The sequence below is a fragment of the Panthera onca genome, chromosome F1 (genome assembly GCF_046562875.1).
Source record: "Panthera onca isolate mPanOnc1 chromosome F1, mPanOnc1 haplotype 2, whole genome shotgun sequence".
In the NCBI taxonomy this organism is placed as follows: Eukaryota; Metazoa; Chordata; class Mammalia; order Carnivora; family Felidae; genus Panthera; species Panthera onca.
In genome coordinates, this window is record NC_138355.1 from 55,038,395 (window position 1) to 55,060,628 (window position 22,234).

Below are 22,234 nucleotides of genomic sequence, written 5' to 3' on the forward strand. Positions count from 1 at the left end.
CTTTCAGCATTTTTAATGTATTATTTATTTGCAAGATTACTCTAAATAATATTATTTGCATTGTCTTGATTAAGAAGCTGGGTGTTAAAGAGGCAAAAAAAATTGGTCACTTTCACAAAGGGGTAATAACCAAGGTGACATAAAAGTCAATATACAATAATTGTCTATATACTTGCCAAAATCCTACTGTTCAAACTGAAAGTTGGTAACTCAGCCTACACTTTTTTGAAAATGGATATCATAAAGATATTAGAAATTATCTTTCTCACTTCAGTTCTTAATTCCAAAAAAGTATATAGACAACATTTTTGAAAATCACTTTGAAACTCCAAACTGATATCATGTGACTTCCCATTTCAATATGAGGTGTATTTCTATTAATATATTTATCTTTCTACAAAATTACAATACAGGTAATAGAACACTTTATATATCCCAAAATGGCTGAGATATGTGGGAGAAGTTGCTTTTTTAATTTTCTTAGAGTAAAGGAATAATATTTTAAAATAAAAATATAGAGAGATATTCATCTTTCTGTATATAATGAATATTGAATAACTTCAGAAATTTAAGGAATTATTTCGTGAGAAACAACTACACTAAGGGTTAAAAATTCACTGAACATTTTTATCAGATAGGAAAAAATTTGAGTTTATGTAGTTACTGATTACATTTTTTATCATGAGTAGTAGTTTACTATATCTTTAGTGAGTAACAGAGGAATTGGGAATATTAGTGGTAACAGTAGATACAAATTTTATATATCATTCTGTGTCTATAATAGAAGGATGAAATAATAATACACTGATTTTAATTTTGTCTTAGAATCTGCCCTTTAATTAAATGATGCAATAGATTTACCTACTTCTTTATGTGAAAAGCCATAATGTCTCATGTAATTAAACCCATAAAGATTTTTTTTGAAAAATAACAAAATCTATCTATCTTTAGCAAAAATAAACTAGAAATCAAGGGGCTATTAAAAAAGGATTTTTTTTCTATGAAAAGATCACGGCATTTTGTGAATAATGTTTAAGATTTATAATGTCCAACATTTTGGGTGACTATTATGTAAATATTTGTGCACTTAATAAAAATCATAGAATTTTAGTCCTGGAGGAGACTGAAATTATTTAGTCTGACTCCATTTTGTCAGTAATTAAACTGAAAACCTGAGAAATGAGTGGCTTGACAAAGGTCAGAAATCCAGTTATCAGTAGACGTTAGATTGAAAACCATGATTTGTATCTTTTTTTCTATAATCTCTTGTTCCTGAAATAGATCAAATAATGGGTGTAGAAGATACAATAGATGAAGTTTGATTATCAAGAGGAAATGAAAACTAACCCTTATTTAGGACTGTCCATAAGTCAAATATAACACAGAGCCCTTCAATATGGACTATCTTAGTTAGTCTTCCTAACAGCCTATTAGGTAGGCATTATTACTACCACTTTACAGTCAATAAAACTGACACATAGAAAGATTATTTAATTTTTCCTAAGGCCCATGGCTAATAAGCACCAGACACAAAACTGGAAGCCAGGCAGTTGGGACAGAGAGCAGATACCCTTAGACTCCATCCAAACTGTCATCCATTATTAACCTTTACTTGGTCCACTTGGCATTTCAGCAAATGTTATTGCCCTCCTTTTAAAACATACTGTCCAGTGCCCAGTTCTATCAAATGTGCCAAACTGCTAAGACTACTTATGTATAAGTACAGGTATATAGTAAACACAGAGTAAAATTCTCTATTCTTTTCCACTTTCACAAACTTCCAGGTTATCAAACACCTATGGGCCAAGATTGACTAGGGAAGTGGTATCTGTTGTATTCATCTCCATACTGAAAGAGTAAGATTGACTTAGCCTTTCTGCCACGCAATGACTGGACATGCATGAAAGTATTATTTATTATTTCTCCATTTTAGAAGTTCTCCTTCAGGATAAAGCTAAAGCCTAATTAGTTAGAGAGACTAGCAATAGCAACAACAACCAAAAAGTCCTTGCATTCCATTCTGTGAAAAAACATGAGATTATCAAATGATCAATCTGTTTTAAATCCATAATTAAGTCCATATCTCAAATAATAGTGTGTAGAAAAAGAACCAAAGATGTGTTTGCTCATATTCTCAAAATTAGTGATTTTTCTATTTTTGGTTCCAAGAAAATATGCTGGTTTTTGTTTGTTTGTTTGTTTGTTTGTTTTGTTTTTCCCCAAAGAATGAAAAGAAAGCTATGGAGTTAGCTCCTACACATTTTTACATTGGGGCCAGAAAGCATATGCTCAAATCCCAAAAGCTACATGATCCTAAGTGAGACACTCTATATCTTTGCCTCATTTCCTCATGTGAAAGCAGGAATAAAAATGGTAGCTATTTCAAAAAGTTGTTCTTGAAATTAGTTGACCTTATAAATGCACTTTATAGCTGCAGTGTGTGTGCTACTTAAGTATAACTTCTTTCTTTTATGTTTTCAGGACTTTGGTAAAAATTACTATTTTAAGTATGTATTAATAACCCCAATTCCATGATTTCAAAGCTTGTTTCCAATGTCATAAAGAACCTTGACAGTATAGTTTACCTTTTAGAAACATGCCAGTTATTTCTGCAAAAGAGCAGACCTGTTGTTGACAGCCTTTGTACGGTCTTCAGGCTAATGTTTAGTGACTAAAAAGGGCTTTGTTTTATAATTGATGTGATAGCTTTGCCTTAGAAGTCAGAACCACCATTTTGGTAATAATATTGTATTTCTAGAATGAGTATTTGAACCACAACATTAATTTTTGGACCTTTTACACCATGTCAAGATGGCTGTAGTGCTAATACCATTGAAAAACTGAAAATGTCAAGCAAACAAGAAATATGCACAATATTAGTAAGCAATTTTGACTTTAAAAATCTGAATTGATTTGTTTTTTGGGTTTCACTTTAGCTTAAAAGACTGATTTCAACATTTCTGAGCATGTTTATAACAGAAGGGAGAGGGACTGACTAGGATTTATTTAACTTGGTCAAATGATGGCAAAAGTCCAATGTACTAGGATGACTCAGGGTCAGAGTTTGCGCTGCTTGAATTGTTCTTTGGCTTCTTCCATGCACCCAGGGTCATGTACTATAAGCCTGGAGAGCAAAGAAGTGAACACTTTAAGAAATTGTCTTACTAAAAGATCTGGGAATGTAAGAACATGAGACTGCAGGCTTTGTGGCTTGACCATTAAAAGGTAGGATCATGGGAGAGAAAGATAATTTTCCTCATTCAGCTGAGGGGACTGTGAATCACTCAAGGGCTATTTATTAGAGACTCAGAGAGAAGCACCCAAAGCAGAACAAAGGGAATACTTCTGGAGCAGGACATTGGTTTTGTTTGCCCTTAGGATGAAGAATAAAAAATGAGCTGACGATAGATAGATAGATAGATAGATAGATAGATATAGATATAGATATAGATATAGATTTAACATTTATTTATTATTGAGAGACAGAGCATAAGCATGGGAGGGGCAGAGAGAGGAGGAGACACAGACTGAAGCAGGCTCCAGGCTCTGAGCTGTTAGCACAGAGCCTGACGCGGGGTTAGAATTCACAAACCGCGAGATCATGACGTGAGCCAAAGTGGGACACTTAACCGACTGAGCCTCCAGACTGCCCCCAAAATGAGCTGATATTGAAACAGAAGCCCAGATAGCAAAGGAGTGGTTCATGTGCATGCAAATGCTGCCAGAGAAAATAGAAGGCTATATATGAAAGCCAAGAGATTAAATTCTCGATCACATTTAATTTGTACTTTCTCAATCAGATGAATAATATTAAAACGAGCTTGCTGCGAGTGGGTGTGATATAATGGTTAAGAACCCATGCAGGGATCAAACCAATGGGTTCAAAGCCTGACTTGGTCATTATAAATTCGTATAATGATAATATTGACCTCAAATGATTTGGGGAGGATTCAATTAGTTAATTTTTATGTGCAACTGGAGTTTTCAAATATCACTGGGACTCAAAATGTGACAACCCACCTGAAAACTAATCTGTCAATTTCTCCTAATGATAAATATCCATCTATTATATGAATCTTCTAGGTATTTACTCAAGAAAATTAAAACATATGTGTACAGGAAATAAAAACATCTTATTTCACTTTCCACAATGTTATGCTGTGTTAGCATAATAAATATTGAGAAACTACTGGGTTCTTAGAAGTCTCTAGACAGAGCTGGTATTTAATCCTCTCAAAAAAAAAAAAAAAAAAAAAAAAAAAAAAAAAAACCTGTAAATTAAACACTATTATTTCCATTGAAGAAAGAGAAAATTCCAAATCGAAGAAGCCCAGTACCTTACTAAGCGATAGGGTAGGTGCTGGAGACAATATTAACAGCAATGACAACCAAACTAATAGCTGAATGAACCCTACAATCCACCTTTCCCTTGTTATATCATATTCTTTTGCTAGTTTGTGCCGTTTTTATTAAATCAAAAGCCATATTTCATTAAAATTTCTAAACCATATTTCCTTAAATATTCCCACTTATTGGGATGTAGCAGTGGGGAGAGGGAACAAATTTTAGTTAATTCAGTTTTAAAACTTCTGATATCAAGGGCACCTGGGCAGCTTTGTCAGTTAAGTGTCCAACTCTTGATATCTGCTCAGGTCATGATCTTATGGTTCATGAGATTGAGCGTTGAGTTGGGCTCTCTCCCTCTCTCTCTGTCTCTCCCCTGCTCTCTCTCTCTCTCTCTGTGTCTGTCAAAATAAATAAACATTTAAAAAAAAATCTGACATCACATTATTGAAATTATTGTTCATTGTTATAGACTGAATGTTTGCACCCCTTGCCCCGCATTCATACGCTGAAGCCATAACCCCCCAAATGATAGGATTTAGAGATGGGACCTTTCGGAAGTAAATAGGTTTATATGGGGTTATGAAGGGGCATCCCTCATGATAGGATTAGTGTCCTTAGGAGAAAAGGAAAAGAGAGAGAAACCTGTCTCTCCACGTGTGCACAAATAAGAGATCATGTGAGTACACAGCTAGATAGCAGCTGCTTGCAAGCCAAGGAGAGGACACTCATCTGACACCTTGATGTTGGCTTGTCAGCCTCCAGAACTGTGAGAAATAAAGGTCTGTTTTTTAAGCCACCCAGTCTCTGGTATTTTGCTATTGTAGCTAAGACATTAACTTAATACAGTTTCTAGGTTGAATTGCTCTATTTGCTATTGTTGTTTTTGTTTTGGCAAATATTAACTCTTTTGCCTGCTTTTCATATGGAGAGAAGGTACAGTGAAAGATGTACAATATAACCCCATACAAGCCAGAGGTGGCCAGGTTCATAGGCCAGGAATGAGATAAAATTAGTGACCAAGAACTAATTTTATCTCATTCCTGGCCTATGAACCTGGCCACCTCTGGCTTGTATGGGGTTATATTGTAGAACCCACAGCCCCAGACTTGCTATAGGTTTCCAAGCACTAGTGTTTGACCCAATGGTCTAACGGTGCTCCTTGTACTTCTGTGCCTCTCACCACATGCCAGGAATTATCCTGATTTCCTTTGTACGCATGCAGGGCATGGGGATCCAGGAAACAGATACAGACATGTCTATTTGGCTATAGTGACTGCCTGTACACCATTATCCCACCATTTATAAGAAATGTCAACATCAAGGTCTCTGCCTAAAAGATATACTTGGGCTCCACCTTATCCATGTAGACTATTATGTGCCTTTCCCTTACCGCATGGCTCTAAGGGTCAGCGATACTTTATTCCCCTTCTCTCTCTCTCCATCTTCCTCTGTTACCCTTGATTCACCAAAAAATCCCTCAGTCTGAAAAGAGCAGACTTTTATTTACTTGCCCAATGCAATAATATTTTAAATAAACATTAAAGGAAGTCAATCTATACTTTTTTCTGAATGGTTTCTATTTTAAGACTATTGCTGCAAAATTATATTTCTTACTGTCGGAATCTAAATTTTAATTTACAGTTTGTATTTGCATTCTTTCTAGATCAATTGTAAAATCCTTGCCCTTATCTCCAGCATAGGGAAATGGAAACAATGGGTTAACTAATGAGAGAGACTTAGTGAAGGCAAGAAACAAATAAAACCACATGAATGTTTCATAAAAATGCAATGCCAATTACAGTAGAAGGAACTTCTTTCTAAATGCTCTAAGTACTGTGTGTTCTGTACCTTAGTGACTATATTATTCCTCTTCCCAGAAATGCCACAGCATCCTGTGATTTTTAACTTATATAACTGATACATATTTCTGAATGTTGAGTATAATCATGTGTCTTATGTGAAACTGTCTTCAATACTTTTAGATCTGAATGATCTCGTTCTTTTTTCAGTAAGTAACTAGCAAACACGCCTATGTGGAGCATACAGTTCTGGTCCTTAAAGAATTTGGAGACAAACTTGTACAAACGTTGTATATAAAGGGTCAGATAGTAAACATTTTATGAGTTGTAAGCTACATTTGAGATTCTGTCACATTTCTCGTCCTCCTACTCCTTTTCTTCTTTCACCCTTTACAACCTTTTAAAAAGATTAAAATAAAATAATATTTAAAAAAAGCCATTCTTAGATCACAGGCTTTGCTGTAATTTGCCCAATGTGCTAGTTTGCTAATTCCTGTCCTAGACCAAGATTTTTGAAAAGAAGGACAATATTGAAACAAGTTTGTATGCTCATAATTTATTAAAGTGATAGAAATTAATGTGTCAGGCAAGTGACAAAAGGCTGGGGGACAAAGTCCTGATAAGGTGAGTTGTGAGAGGCTTTCCTTATCCTCATATTGATCCTCAGTTGTCCCCTGCTGCTACAGTCTTTCTTTGTACAAATAATTTGGGACTTTATATTATTTCTACAGCTTTGTGTTAGCCTCTCATTTGAAAGGGAATTTTTTCCTCAATGAGATTAAAATCTCTCTTCTTCTTTTGGAGACATTTTATTTGGAAATCACTAAAAAATTGCAGAAAAGTTATGAGAATAGAAACAGGAGAAAAAATGATTATGCTTTATACTAATTTACCTAGAGTGAACTTTTAACTTCTTGGCTTTATCAGTGATTTCCTTACTTATAATTTTTTTTTTTTCCTGAAGCATTTGAAAGTGAGTGGCATACAACCCCAGACCTTATCCTTTAATATCCCAATGTGTATTTCCTAAGAATAAGGATATTCTCTTATTTTACCATAATACAGCTACCAAGTTTGGCAATTTATTAAAGAAATACTTTTGTCTAATCTACCACCGTAATTGCAATTTTGTCAATCAACCCACAATTGTCTTTTATAAAACGTTTCTTTTCCCACTTTTTTCTGCCGGTACAAGATTCAGAATAGGATTGGGGATTGTATTCAGTCCTCACATCTCCTTTAATCTGGATGAGCAAAAACTTTATCTTACCACTCATGTAATCACTGATAAATGATACACCTATACATGGTTGGTTGCTGCATTTATAATTCAAGAAACAGTTTTCCTCAGTTGCCACTAAGGTTGTCAGTCCTTACAAGGAACAAAGGTTGAAGGTCCCACTGGAGCAAGGTCCTCCTCACTTTACCAGGTGACTAGCAGAAGCTTCCCACACCTGGCCTCAGGTGGTTGGTTCCTTGTTTTGGAGCTCATTGCATCTACTCTCCCTCATCAGCACAACAATGACAACAATGATGTGCCTGTCACAGAGGTTAAGATCAAGATTCTCTTTAAAGTAGCCAGTATAAATGTTGAGCCTTTCTGGCCAGGCTGGTTTGCAAAGGCCCTGCCCAAAGTCAACACTGGGAACCTCATCTGCAGCCAGGGCTGAACAGTGGAAGGTCCTGCCCCCTTCACCTCTGTGGCCCCAGCTAAGAAGAAGAAAGGGCAGGCAAACACAAGAATCTGAGGCGTCCAATGGTAACATGGGCTTTGGTCTTTTTGACTAAACCTCTTGTAACACTTTCAGTAAAAAGCTGAACACTTAAAAAAGGGAAAAAAAAAGAAGAAAGAGAAAGACAAGAGAAGAAATGAAAAGACAAGACACAGGACAATAGACTAACCCAAGTCCTATTTATCTCGACATTTCAGTGGCATCTAACCACCCTCAGCAGTGATTCTGAATCTTTTATCCAGCTTTCCAACCTTCCATTATATATTCTCATTATTTATAGAGATTTCTCTGGGTGTGAATTCTAGCTGTACTTCTTGTTCACTGCATGTACAAAAACTCTTTCTCCTCCTTCTCCTTTTTCCTTTTCTTCTGCTTCCAATTTGATTGTCAGTTTTTCGTTTTTACTTTCATTTGGAATATATAGAGATAGATATAGACATAGACATAGAGAGATATAGACCTTTTTTTTTTATATGATTTACTTCTGTTAACTAAGAAATTATGAGTGATAATCAGGGCTCAATGTGTTATGCCAACTGAGCTATGAATGTTTTCCATTTGTCTTTTGTATGATGCAATTTACCTTCTAGAGTCAATCATAATGATGAATAACTGAAAGGTTTTCAGGGGCTTCTGAGTGCCTCAGTCAGTTAAGCATTGGACTTCAGCTCAGTTCATGATCTCATGGCTTGTGACTTTGGCCCCATGTCAGGCTTTGTGCTGACAGCTCAGAGCCTGGAGCCTGCTTCAGATTCTGTGTCTCCCTCTCTCTCTCTCTGGCCCTCCCCCACTAGTGCACGCACTCTTGCAATCGATGGTTACTACGTACATGGGGGAATGTGGGAGTTATTTGTGGGAAGAACACATGTGGGAAAGTTTGACTTTTTGTTACAAAGCTAATTTTGAGATTATTTTTATGCTGAAGTGACAGGGATCTTCATGTTTTAGCCTTCTTTTAACCTTATGGAGAAACATAAAACAAGACACATCCTTTCTTTCACCTAATATGCCTTCAAACATTTTGGGTCACTTCATTAAATTAATTTCTATGACAATATCTTCTTATATTTAGATTTGATTTTTGATGTTGGTCACAGGGACAAATTTTTTATTATAAGATGAATAAGTTCTGAGGATATGAAGTACAGCATGGTGACTATAGTTAACAATACTGTATTGTACACTTAAAATTTGCTAAGAGTGTAGATTTTGTTCTTTTTATCAAAATATCTTTATCATTAAAACCAAAAATTTTAGAGTCTGAGTAAAGATTGATGTGTTAACTTACTTATTGTGGTTAATCATTTTATAATCTATATGTATATAAAATGATATTGTACACGTTAAACTTATACAATGTTATCAATTATATCTCAAGAAAGCTGGAAAACAAAAAGCCTCCGAGACTGGAGCTTCAAGAGTCTCTTCATCATCACCAACACAGCCATCTCAATGGGGAAACAATTCCAAAAATTTTCCTTTCAAGCCATGATGCAATAGTGAGGGAAAGAAAACTCTTGGTAACCTTGTTTTCTTTATTTTGTTTTGGGGCCCTGTGGATATGATTATATAATAATATAAAAGATTTGTGATTAAAATACAATAACCAATTACTGTGAAATAGATCCTTTGGCAGTCCTATTCCAGATGAATCAGATAAAACAACAGTACCAATAACTTATTAGCAAGGAACATGTTTAGTTCAAAGAATCGGTAATACACATAAATAATAATCAAAAAGAATTCTGATACCTCACGCTAAATGCAACAGGTACTCATCCATTTGTTCATTTAATAAGCATGAATTACATTAATCTTAGAATAAATCAAGTTCAAACTAAGGACATGGATGCACAACTTTCTTTGAACTTTGTGTAATGATGCTAAAAAAACAAAGCAATCAGCAGCTATTATATGAGATTTTATTAGGAATGTGGGATGTAAAGTTTGTTACAAGCACAATTTGAGGAACAATAGTGAAATTTAAGAAATCTTAATTATATGATTGCAGAAATTCTGTTAATAGATTTGCAGATGTTTTATAAAGTAATAAACTTTACTACTTTCTTAAAACTAATTTAAATATATACATACTTAGGGTGATATGTAAAATTTTAAAAGTAGGATTTTTAATGGATATCCAAGGCAAATTAATTTTAATTTACTAGCAACTTCTGCTTTCTCGTTTTAAAAAACCTTGATTCAAATGCTTTATTTAGACCTAATTTCTGGAACTGTTTCAGAGGCTTTTTGTAATGCTTTTTTATAAATAATGAATTATTTGAAAATTTTGAAAAGCTCAGAGAGAAAATATTAAATTGCTAATAATACCACCTCTCAAAGATCAATTTTAATTTCTCAGTACTACCTTTTATAATAAGAAATAAATTGAATGCTATGTTGGATGATTAATAAATATGTTCCTCTGAAATGTCTTTGTAAATCAGTTAACATAATTAATTACACTTTAAAGGTCCAAATTCCTTGTTCTTATATGTCTATACTAAGTTTAAATGTTATATAATCTGATATACATTTATAAAAGACTGTTGTGTATCAGGAAAAAAAATTCTCAAAGAATTCAGCAATAGCAGAAAGATTTTAGTGGCTATGAAGAAATAATTGAGTGCTTGACATCTAACTTCTTAGGTCAAAACCTGAAAAGGCAATATCTGAACATAAACTGATATAAAATTGTAGAATTTTAGTTGGGTGTTAGGTTGGTGGTTTCATAAAACAAATTGAGTACGTGACCTGGATTTCAGAAGGTGCACAGAACAAAAGAAGAGTTAGTTAAGAGCTAGAAGCCAGTTTAGTCCATGGAATCTTGAAACAGTGGATGGATACAATCAAAGTCACCTGTGGCCACAATCCAAATGGTCAGGGAGGAGGTGAAAACAGGAAGCAAATTAAATTCTAGTTTCCCAGTTATGAGGAATGGATATTGGGGTTATTCAGGTCTTTCACAGCTAAAGCCAAATAACAAGGTTAATGCCATGAACTGACTGATTATAACATGATATATAAAATGTATTGCCTTGCAGTAATAAGTAATCGATAGTCTTATTTTTATTTTTCCCCATTTAAAAAATTTATTAAATGATAAGAATGCATATAGGAAGACAAAATTCGTAAGATTTTTGCCATCTCAAATGGATTAATTGTCATAAATTGCTTCTGAAAAATTAACTTCTTTAATTTGCATTTATAGATTGTATACAAAGAAAAATTTACAAAAAATAAAAAAAATTGTATTTATAAAACTAAATGTAATATAAGAGAAAGAAAGTTCTATATATTGGTTATAATTAGCAGTGATCTTTTCCATCTGTATTTCTTGGCTCATGGCCCTGTACCTCCCTCCACTCCCATTCCATTGTCACATCACCTTTTCTCCCTCTGCTTCCAACATTTTATCACCCTCTCTGACTCTGACCCTCCTGTATCCCTCTTACATGGATTTTTTTTAATTATATCGGGCTTGACAATAATCTCCCTAACTCAAGATCCTTAACTAAATTGCATTTGCAAATCCCCTTTGTCATGCAAAGTAATATATTCACAGGGTTCTTGGAATAAGGACACCAAGCCAGGGATATCATTCCCCCACCACAGATCCAAACAAGCTAAGCTGATATATGCTTTCCTTCATTGCTGTGTTCTCAGTGCTGAGCACTGCACTTTGAACAGACTATATATTTATATTTATTTCTATTTCTAATTTCTATTTCTATTTATTTCTATTTCTATATTTCTATTTCTCTCTATATATTTGATAGAATTGTTAAAAATTTTTTAACATTTATTCATTTTTGAGAGACAGAGACAGAGCACGAGCAGGGGAGGGGCAGAAAGAGAGGGAGACACAGAATCTGAAGCAGACTCCAGGCTCTGAGCTGTTAGCACAGAGCCTGACACAAGGCTCGAACCCAGGAAACATGAGGTCATGACCTGAACTGCAGTCAGATGCTTAACAGAATGAGCCACCCAGGCGCCCTTTGATAGATATTTTTAAATGAGTGAGTTAATCAGTCTTCAAAATTATATATAGCTTATCAAGCTTTACGCAGTCCATTGTCCATTTTTATATGTTGATTACCAGAAAGTTTTCAGATTTTATCAAAATATCTTTATCATTAAAACCAAAAATTTTAGAGTCTGAGTAAAGATTTGATGTTGGAAGAAAAAGTAACTGGAAACCCCTTTCTACAATCTTGCATCTATGTGTATCTTTCTGGAAAGATAATCCACTGCATTGGGGGAAAGTTTGACTTTTTGTTACAAAGCTAATTTTGAGATTATTTTTATGCTGAAGTGACAGGGATCTTCATGTTTTAGCCTTCTTTTAACCTTATGGAGAAACATAAAACAAGACACATCCTTTCTTTCACCTAATATGCCTTCAAACATTTTGGGTCACTTCATTAAATTAATTTCTATGACAATATCTTCTTATATTTAGATTGATTTTTGTATTTCTCTTATCTCTAAAGAACTACTTTACTGTCGTAACTAATATAAACATAATGTTTTGGGTTTTATGTGATCAATACATTGTACAATGATAGACTTATTACCTTTATTAGAGAAAAACTGTAAGTATATTCAGTAATATTCTATAAAAATACATTTTATCTTATAATGACCCCCTAGGGAAGGAAAACAGCCTGCTATTTTGATACAAAATAGTTTCAAGTAATTTTTAAATCTTAATTCAGATCTTTACATTTAACCATGTGAATGTTATCATGTTGTTTTTGGCTCATTATTATAGCCTGCCAAAATCAATTTGAATCCAGGTTTTCTAGGAATAAATTACCTAGAACCTACTGCTCCCCTTCTTCATATTTAGTAAGAATTAATCATTAATCAAAGAAATTACTTTTGTCATCTTTAAACATTAAAACATGGTATTACTACAATAAAAGAAACACCAACATTACCAGATGCATTTCTGTGATTATGGGATCAAGTAAAAATAAAACTCTTGATTTGGATGGGTACAATTGACATTAAATTTAGAAAGATATAAACAAAAGACAAGACCGCTTCATCAAAATGCCAAAAAAAATATGTATACTTAAAATGTATGTGTAGATGGGGCATCTGGGTGGCTCACTTGGTTCAGCGTCTGACTTTGGCTCAGGTCATGATCTCATGGTTTGTGGCTCCAAGCCCCACATTGGGCTCTGTGCTGACAGCTCAGAGCCTGGAGCCTGCTTCGGATTCTGTGTCTCCCTCTCTCTCTGCCTCTCCCCTGCTAGTGCTCTTTCTCGCTTTCAAAAGTAAATAAATAAATAATTTTTAAAAAAGCATCTGTATAAACCAAGAGCTTAAAGATGTATTGGAGCTCTTTAAATATCATTTATGTATTATATATTATGGACATCTCAAGATCATTATGTGATCATTAAGAAAATACAACCAAAAATTCACATTACAGTATAGAATAAATACTACAAACAATATAAAATCATTTTTGAAAAATAAACTAAGATGGTTTCCAAAATGATTCAAAGGAAAGAAAATTAAATAAATTTAAATAATGTGAAAAATAAAAGTTATGATAATAAATAAAAAGAAACTATTATGCCAATTATGTAGGTTTAAAATAAGACACAGGGATAAGTTAATAAAAACCATGCCCCAAAACATAATTGAAGTGAAAAGTTTCCTCACATGATAAATTTCTAAAGATTAGAAAATTAACAATTTGGAAGTTGGAAATAAAAATGATACAGATATTTAGAGAAGAAAAAAACAACAGCTAAATAAAAGGAGTGTACATTAAAAATAAAGAAAGACTTTTTTTTAAGCTATCCTCAGGTATGTTTACTGTGTTAAAAATGAAAGGAAACAAAAATTTACTGTTTTGTTAAAATAGTAAAAAAAACACAAGCCATCAACTGTTGCCAGGTGTCACTTATGTTTAAGACATAAAAAACTCTCTTAGGTATGTAAGTTCTTAGAAGGTAGAGCTTTTTGAAAAGTTACCAGAATTTGTTTGTGCTGCAGCCAGACAAAGACAAATCAAAGCACATTGCAAGACTGGGGAAAAGCACAAATAGATTTACATCAGGTAAATTATTTTTATAAGTGCCATGTATAGATTTCAAAACAAACTTTAAGGTTAAAAGTGCCCTGATAATAAAACACACATAAAAACACATAGCAATTTAATCATTTAAAAATAACCATGATAATGGAAGAGTAATGTGTAGAAATAAAATGTTAATTTTCTTATGTTTTATGGGGATAAAATATGCTTCAATCTTGATTTGATAATTAGAAAAAACATTTTTCTTAAATATAACAACTATCAAAATATAGAAAACTAAGTGCATTGCTGAAAACTACTGAAGAAAAAACTAATAGAAATATGGTTTATGGAGTTAAAGAGAAAGACAGAAGAGAGCTTGATACCATGAGCATTAAGTTTGAGTTATCGCCAAATCTCCTATGTTCCATTAAGAGCAAAGCTTTAAAGTTGGTACAAAGACTAAAATATAATTGTATGAGAATAAAAGATGAAAAGAAAATTAAAAACATAAGAGGATGGGAGGTGAGAATGTGACAGAGGAAGAAAAAGCTAAAATTTGAGTCCGCATTATTTGTTGGGCCTTTTTAAAACTCCTTATATGCTACAATTCTCAGAGGTAATGACTAGTGTCAGCATCATAATTATCTTCAGATTATAAAATGTAGACTGAAACTTGGAGAGCTAGAATAATAGTAACAAATGGCATCTATTGAATGGCTAAGTCATTACATTCTAAGTCAAGAAACATTACATAGGGCAACATATACAATTTATATTTTTGTAATAATAATACATGATTACATACCTTTCTTCATGAGCAACAAGTTACAACTGGAAGAAATTCTAAAATAAAAATGTATGAATAGAACAGTAGGAGAAAATGACAAAAATGACAGACTTTGACAAATCAAATTGGGAAAAATGAATGTGTATATAATGGCTCTAAATAATATGGTTAATGTGTTTAGGTTAATAAGTAATAACTATGAGGGGTACAAAAATTAATCTAAATTAGCTTTTACTTGTTTAGACATACAACGGTTAAAAGTTAAATTATAGGTGAAATTAAAGACTTACAAATGAAATATCCAAAACAAGCCAGACAATAATAATCACACAAGCCTGTTACAAAGAAAAGAAAAAAAAAAAGACCTCTACTATGACATTTTTAAAAGAAAAGAAGATTATGTTCTCATTAGTCTCTTGTACACTCAGGATTAATTTATAAGGTTATTTAAGTTTTATCGCCTATAGACTAAGTATTATAAATATACATTGTGCTAAGAAAGAATTGAATTGAAACAGATAGACCTTCTCTAATCAAATAAAAATATCAAAAGAAAAATAAATTTATGAATAAAAAGGGGAAATGAACACAGATACAGAAGAAACTAAAATTCAGTACCAAATTATGTTCCATTCTGTGGCAGTGCGTATTAAAGGGGTGATAAAATTGAAAATAATTGAGGAAAATATAAATGATCAAATGTGGCTTTATAAAAATGAGGAATCACCAAATTTTGCCAAGCAATTCAGTCAATAAAATGACAGATGAAACAACTGTTTAAATCCACAAAACAAGAAAAGAGTATAAGACTAGATAATAGGACATGAATTCCGTCAACATTTTGAGAACGAGTAAACAGATGAAGAAAAGGTAACTGACTACCCAACAAAAGAGGTTCCAGCCTAATCCCTACAGAGAAAAATAACGAAGCGTCAGCAATTCACTGCTACAAAATCCTAGAAAGACAAAAGTGGCAGATACCATGTAGATATCAGTAACCATGTGGTCAAAAGTGGGAAGACTGGTTGAAAGTGTGTGTAACAGCACTGGAATGCAGGCAGCGAGGCCCAGGTCTCTCCTTCCCACATATCACCCAACAAACACCTCAGCCAATATGTTAGAGCATTTTGCCTTGAGAAATTGGACTCTTTGAGAAGTTACAGTTCATGATATTTGGATTTCCTAACTAAAAAGACATTATAGGGGCGCATGGGTGGCTCAGTCTGTTAGGCGTCCGACTTCGGCTCTCGTCATGATCTCAAGGTTCATGAGTTCAAGCCCTGCATAGGGCTCTGTGCTGACAGCTCAGAGCCTGGAGCCTGCTTCGGATTCTGTATGTCACTCTCTCTGCTCGCCCCCAACTCGTACTCAGTCTCTCTGTCTCTCTCTCAAAAGTAAATAAACATTAAAAAAAATTTTTTTGAAAGACATATAACCAGTCATTCTCTACAAATGTATATCAATCCATTCTCTACAAATGTCATAATTTTATATTTGCTTACCCTGTATATAAGAGACCTGTTGAACTCAGCTGTAAATTAGCTTTTAGAGACTCAATTTTAATGGGGAATGGAGAATCAATAAATACGGGACCTAGAAAAGCCTCAAAAATGAAAGAGACAGATAAAAATGTACAAAAATATTCCCCAGACTTTAGTCCTTAGATGATTCAATGGGCCCAGCACATGCACTGAATGATGAATCACACGAGCATATATAAACACATATCAAATTTCTGTGAAATCCCAACACAACTCGGTTTAGGGGATAAATCTTAAAAGCATTTTGGAACTGAAGGATGGCATCCATCTTTTCAGCAATAAGCCTGAATATTAGAAAATTAAGGTGTAATATTGTATTTCAAAGAAAAATGCTTGTTAGCCTAAGAATTCCATGACTAATCAAACTATAGGTCAATGATGAGGGTAAATAAAGGCATTTTCAGAAATAAATCATAAAAATGTCTTTTTAAAAATCTGCCCTTCTTACTGTTCTTTATAAAATCATGAAGGGTGGGCACCACTAAAATCAAGCAGTAAAGCAAAAATAAGATTATGGGATCCAGGACACAAAAGAAGGGAACTCCTGGCTGGCATTTTACATTACATGTAAGTGCATTATATATAGCACTTAAAGTGGATCAGTCTATACTACCGTAGAAAGAGAGGGCTGTGGAAACTGCAGCTTAGAGAAGAAAAGGGAGGAGGGAGTGAAGGTGGATAAGAAATAAAAGGACAAAGAGAGAGAAAATTTGAAAAAAGAAATTATAGGGATGCCTGGGTGGCTCAGTCAGTTAAGCGTCTGACTTCCGCTCAGCTCATGATCTCACCATCTGTGAGTTCAAGCCCCGCATTGGGCTCTGTGCTGAGAGCCTGCTTCAGATCCTGTGTCTCCCTTTCTTTCTCTCTGCCTCTTCCTCGCTCATGCTCTGTCTCTTTGTCTCCAAAATAAGTAAATAAATTAATTAAAAAATTTTAAAAAGAAATTATAAACATTTGAGTGTTCATATGTTGTTTGAGCATTTTGAAAAATTAGTGAGCAGTATGTCACCCAACTGCAAGAACACTTAAAATAATTAGAAAACTAAGCAAATAAAAACTGAGACGATTATGAAATCCGAGGAAAACAAATGTCCTGAAAAAGAGTTGTAATCAATGTATTACTTGACTTGGCATGATGTTTACATAGTTGTAGTAGGGTTCCAAAGTGGGATCTTGTGCTTTAGTGATATGAGGACTGGAAGGCAGACTAGTGCAGAAGGGCCAGTGCCTCAATGGAAAAAAGCAGAGCCAATAGACAATATCAATATATTTCAAAGCCATTCATAAATCTGAGATTATTTTCCAAGGACCTTAATGACTGGGAAATTCAATTTGTCAAAATGTTCATATTGTCTGTTGAATTAAAATAAAATCTTATGGTAGATAATAAATTAAAAAGTAACTGGAGCCTGACAGAATAGCCCCAGCTCCTCACAGACAGTTGTTCTCATGTGTCATTGTGTAGGCAGTTAGGTTTCTATTTTCTATAATGTTTGGAAGCTTCTAGGTCTACTGTAAATACTTAGAATTTCAAAAACTTTGTGTATGATCCGGTCTTGGGTGCCCACACGATAAATATGTGATTACACTTTCATCTTTATCATTATCATCACCGTCTGCATCAATATCCCCACCAGCCTGTCTTAATCTTCTGCCAGAAGGTATTGCATGAGAACTGTGACATCAGTTAATTGCTGGCCTTTCTCTTCTTGCTGCTGCATGAAGGAATATTTGGGTGGGTGAAGCTCAGTCAGAGAAACATGGTATTTTTTTTTTAAAAATTACTTAATGTTTATTTATTTTTGAGAGAGAGACAGAGGCAGACAGAGACAGAGCAGAGCATAAGTGGGGAAAGTTCATAGAGAGAGAAGGAGACACAGAATCCGAAGCAGGCTCCAGGCTCTGTGCTGTCAACACAGAGTCCAACATGGGGCTGGAACCCACGAACGGGGAGATCATGACATGAGCCACCCAGACGCCCTATGGTATTTGCTTTTAAGATTGAATTTGCCCATTCTTGTGGGTTGTCAAATCAATATTCTTATCATTTAACAATCGTTACCTTTACTAAGTCCCCTTAGTATTGCCTGTGTCAGTAGGCAGTAATAATTGAAATTTAATCACATATTTAAAGAAATATGCAATAGAATTCTTTTTTTGAAATAAACTACCTTATTTAGATAGCTACTGGGAGAACATATGTACTTAGTAACTCTGAAGAGAAGATTCGTTAGTTTAACCAATAACTGGCTAGATCTAGAAAATGTCGCAGTCTAATCTAAAATCCCCATCGTTTGTTGTTTGTTTGCTTGATGAATAAGTATCATAATGACCGTCCAAGTTAAGTTCCGTGTTGAAAGGGCTTTTCCCCAACGGGTTTTCTTTTTCTGCCATCTCTGTCAGCCTTTGCAAAATATTGAAATGATTTGTCAGAAGTGGATATGCTTAGTAGTGCAGGCAGTGGAAGGGGCTTTACCAACATTTTTCATCAGACTAAGTGAACATCAGTGTTCAGAAGAATGAAATTTGTTAGAAGATAAGTGAATGTAACTGCAAAAAGAGCAGACTGTGTTAGATAACTACTAAAAGGAGTTTAAAAGTGTCAAATAATTTGAAGTTTTCAGTGTGCAGTTCACCAAATTAATAATTGCAATATATGCCTTATGTAATTTAGTCGTGTCAGTTTAAACACACAGAGAAAAACATGTATCTTAGAAGTAGAGCAATAAAATGTCTGTTTAAAACAGTATATTTTCAAAATTTTATTAAGATTTCAAAATCGCAATAGTTCATTAAACTTTGAATAATAATCTCTTTGTTAATAGTAACATATTTCATATTTTAAGGTATTCTAATAAACATATGAACATATATATATATACTAGCCATATTTGACCTAACTTGTTAATTAATTTTCATCCATAGTTACCTTTTTTTAAAAAAAAATTTTTTTTTAACGTTTATTTATTTTTGAGACAGAGAGAGACAGAGCATGAATGGGGGAGAGTCAGAGAGAGGGAGACACAGAATCTGAAACAGGTTCTGGGCTCTGAGCTGTCAGCACATGGGCCCGATGCGGGGCCCGAACTCACGGACCGCGAGATCGTGACCTGAGCCGAAGTCGGCGCTCAACCGACTGAGCCACCCAGGCGCCCCCATAGTTACCTTTTTAATATTATATGACAAAAATATTTAGGTGGAAATTTTTATACTTGAGAGTGTTCTAAGGCTTTTGATATCATATACAGTTTCTGCTCCAAAAATTGTTGGCGCCTTTTTAACATTGTCAGGAGAGAATTCATTAACATATGTAACCAGATCTACATCTTTTATTGAAATACCATATAACCTGCATTCTTTGACAGATTAAAGAAAGCTGTATCATAAATTTTGCAAATTGAGCCTCTGTTACATAGCTTAGCCAAATCATAGCGCTGCCATTTGCCTCTATGACAGGATAAAAATAAGAGTCTCATAAAGACAAAATAAAGAAGACAGTCTGTCATTCTTTTCTAAGAAAACATTTGTCAGAAACCTTTCAAAAATAATTGGGAAGAAAATGTGTTAGGTTCTACAACCCAGTGAGTCATTTTAAGGTGCATCTGAGCATGTTAAAGAATGGTATTTTTTATGATTAACCTAGTTGTGGAATGATATAGTCCCAAAGATTTTTCAAGCTTGCTTTAAAAAATTATTTTGCCTGATTTTAAGCTAAAACATTTATTCCACTTAAAAAAAAAACAAAAAATTTCCGTAGGCTGATGCTCAATGTTTTAGACTATACATATTTTATTGCTAGATTCATTGTGCTGTGTGTGGTTTACTCTGATAAATATTGTTTGGAGCCCTATTCTGTTTTAGAAAAATGTAGTCTAGATTTTAGCTTTTAATTTATCAGCTGAGTAAATTCATATTTTCCTTTGAGAATGTGATGCTAACATGGATACTTTGGCAGTCAAAGGAATTTTCATATTTCAGACAAAAGCACTCGTCAGTTTATATTGTGTATATACTTGTTAATTTCCTCTAATCATTTATGATCATAGCAGAGCAGAGGCATGCCTTTTCATCTTCCTATCTCCTATAATGCCCTGTATATAGCTCAATATAAGTATATTAAATTTAAATGTATATATAAAATTGTTTTCATAAAGCTATTGCTCAAAGACTGGCAACAGCATTATTAGCCATTCATGTTCTATCACGATTGTAGTAACTTGTTAAATTCAAGCTACCTTCTGTATTAAAGCATTATATTAAAACATTTTAATGTGAAATTTTATTAAAAAGAAGCCTAATTTTGTTAAATGTAAAGTGCTTCCAAGATTAGAAAATTTTTATTTCATGCCATCTCATTTTACAATAGCCTACCTTAAGCCACTTTTGATAACTTTAAGTAAGAGTACATCTAGAAATGATAATATAGCTGCTTTTGCATGACTCATACCTGTTTGATACTGTTAACCTCTTATCCACTCCTAACCCCCCCAACTCATTTATTCTGTCCTACTTGCTATGAATCCTATTTTATCAATAACATGTATAAACTGCTTTATATATAGGTATAAAATATTCTACTACTTAGGAGAAGCAATGGGATATGATATAAAAGAATGAATGAGACAGGTTCTTCTCAGTTAGACATTTTCACATCATTCTGCCTCTCAAATACTGGGTCCAAAAGATACTAGGTAGTAATCATTAAGCAAAAAGCAATTTTCCTCCCAAATCAACTTTTACAATGTGATTTTAGGCTAACCTAATTTGCCAAAATAGAAGTATATTCCCTGTGGTTACTTGAATGGCTCAGTAAATAGTACACACTAGTTATTTAGTGAATATTCACTGAATGGACACATTTTTAAAACCATAACCCCACTATAAACATACTGAGTTATTAGTAGTCTAAGCACTAGACTGATAGCTAAAATTTCTGATTATGTGACTCTACTCTCTAACTGTGTTGCATTTTTAGAGACTGTTTCTTTACAACAATTTCCTCTGTTTTGTTGGTATTGATTTACAAGAAACTTTTGCAACATTGAGATCCACAAATGTAGTAGTTTGAACAAGATAGATTCATATTTCTCCCTCATGTAGCAATCCAGGGCTAAATGCTACAGAACTGGTAAAATGACACCATCATCTTCTGTATGTGGATTTCATCTCTGCATCCTAAGTGGTCGATTCATCCCTCACTTTCCCAGTAGGCAGGAAAAAGAAACACAGAGGACACTCAAAATGCATATATTTGAAAAGCATAGATGGAAATGCAGAATTCACATTGCACTGGCCAGAATTTCATTACTTAACCATACCTACTGCAAGGTAGGTTGGGAGGAAGAGCCCAGTTAGGGACGGGGAAGGGACATTTGTGTTCAGCTAAAAACCAGGAGTTCTAGGGTAAAAAAGGAACAGCAAGAAGAGACATGAAGGTAGACAAGTAAAAGTCTTTAGTCCATTGTGTGGCTTTGGGTAAAGCATATCATAATAATACTTTGTATTGAGCTTCATTAAAGTAGATTAGATGATAAAAAGTATCATTAAAATGCTTTTTTCTCCCCTAGCTTGGATGCTACTGGTTACTTTAAGTACCATTTTAGCTAAGACAGTGTTTCTATAAATGTCTTAAATGCTTTCTTGGGAACTATGTCTTATCAAATGATGATGGTTCTTGAGATTTTCTTCTCTTTATACAACAGAAATACAAATCCTCTTTATTTTTTAATTTTTTGGTAAATTATCAGGAATAGATCAGACAGGCTGAAATACAACGATAAAATTAGGCATAAACAAGTTTCCTTATCAACCCATGCGTGCAATCATATGTACTTAATACATTTTTAGAAATCTGATTATTCAATTCTTAAGAAACACTTATTGGTTACCTATTCAATTTCACATATAATGTCAGAGGAATGTATCACCATATGACAAGGAAGAAATCAGGGATTAATTACATTGGGTGGCACAGCAGATGTCCTATC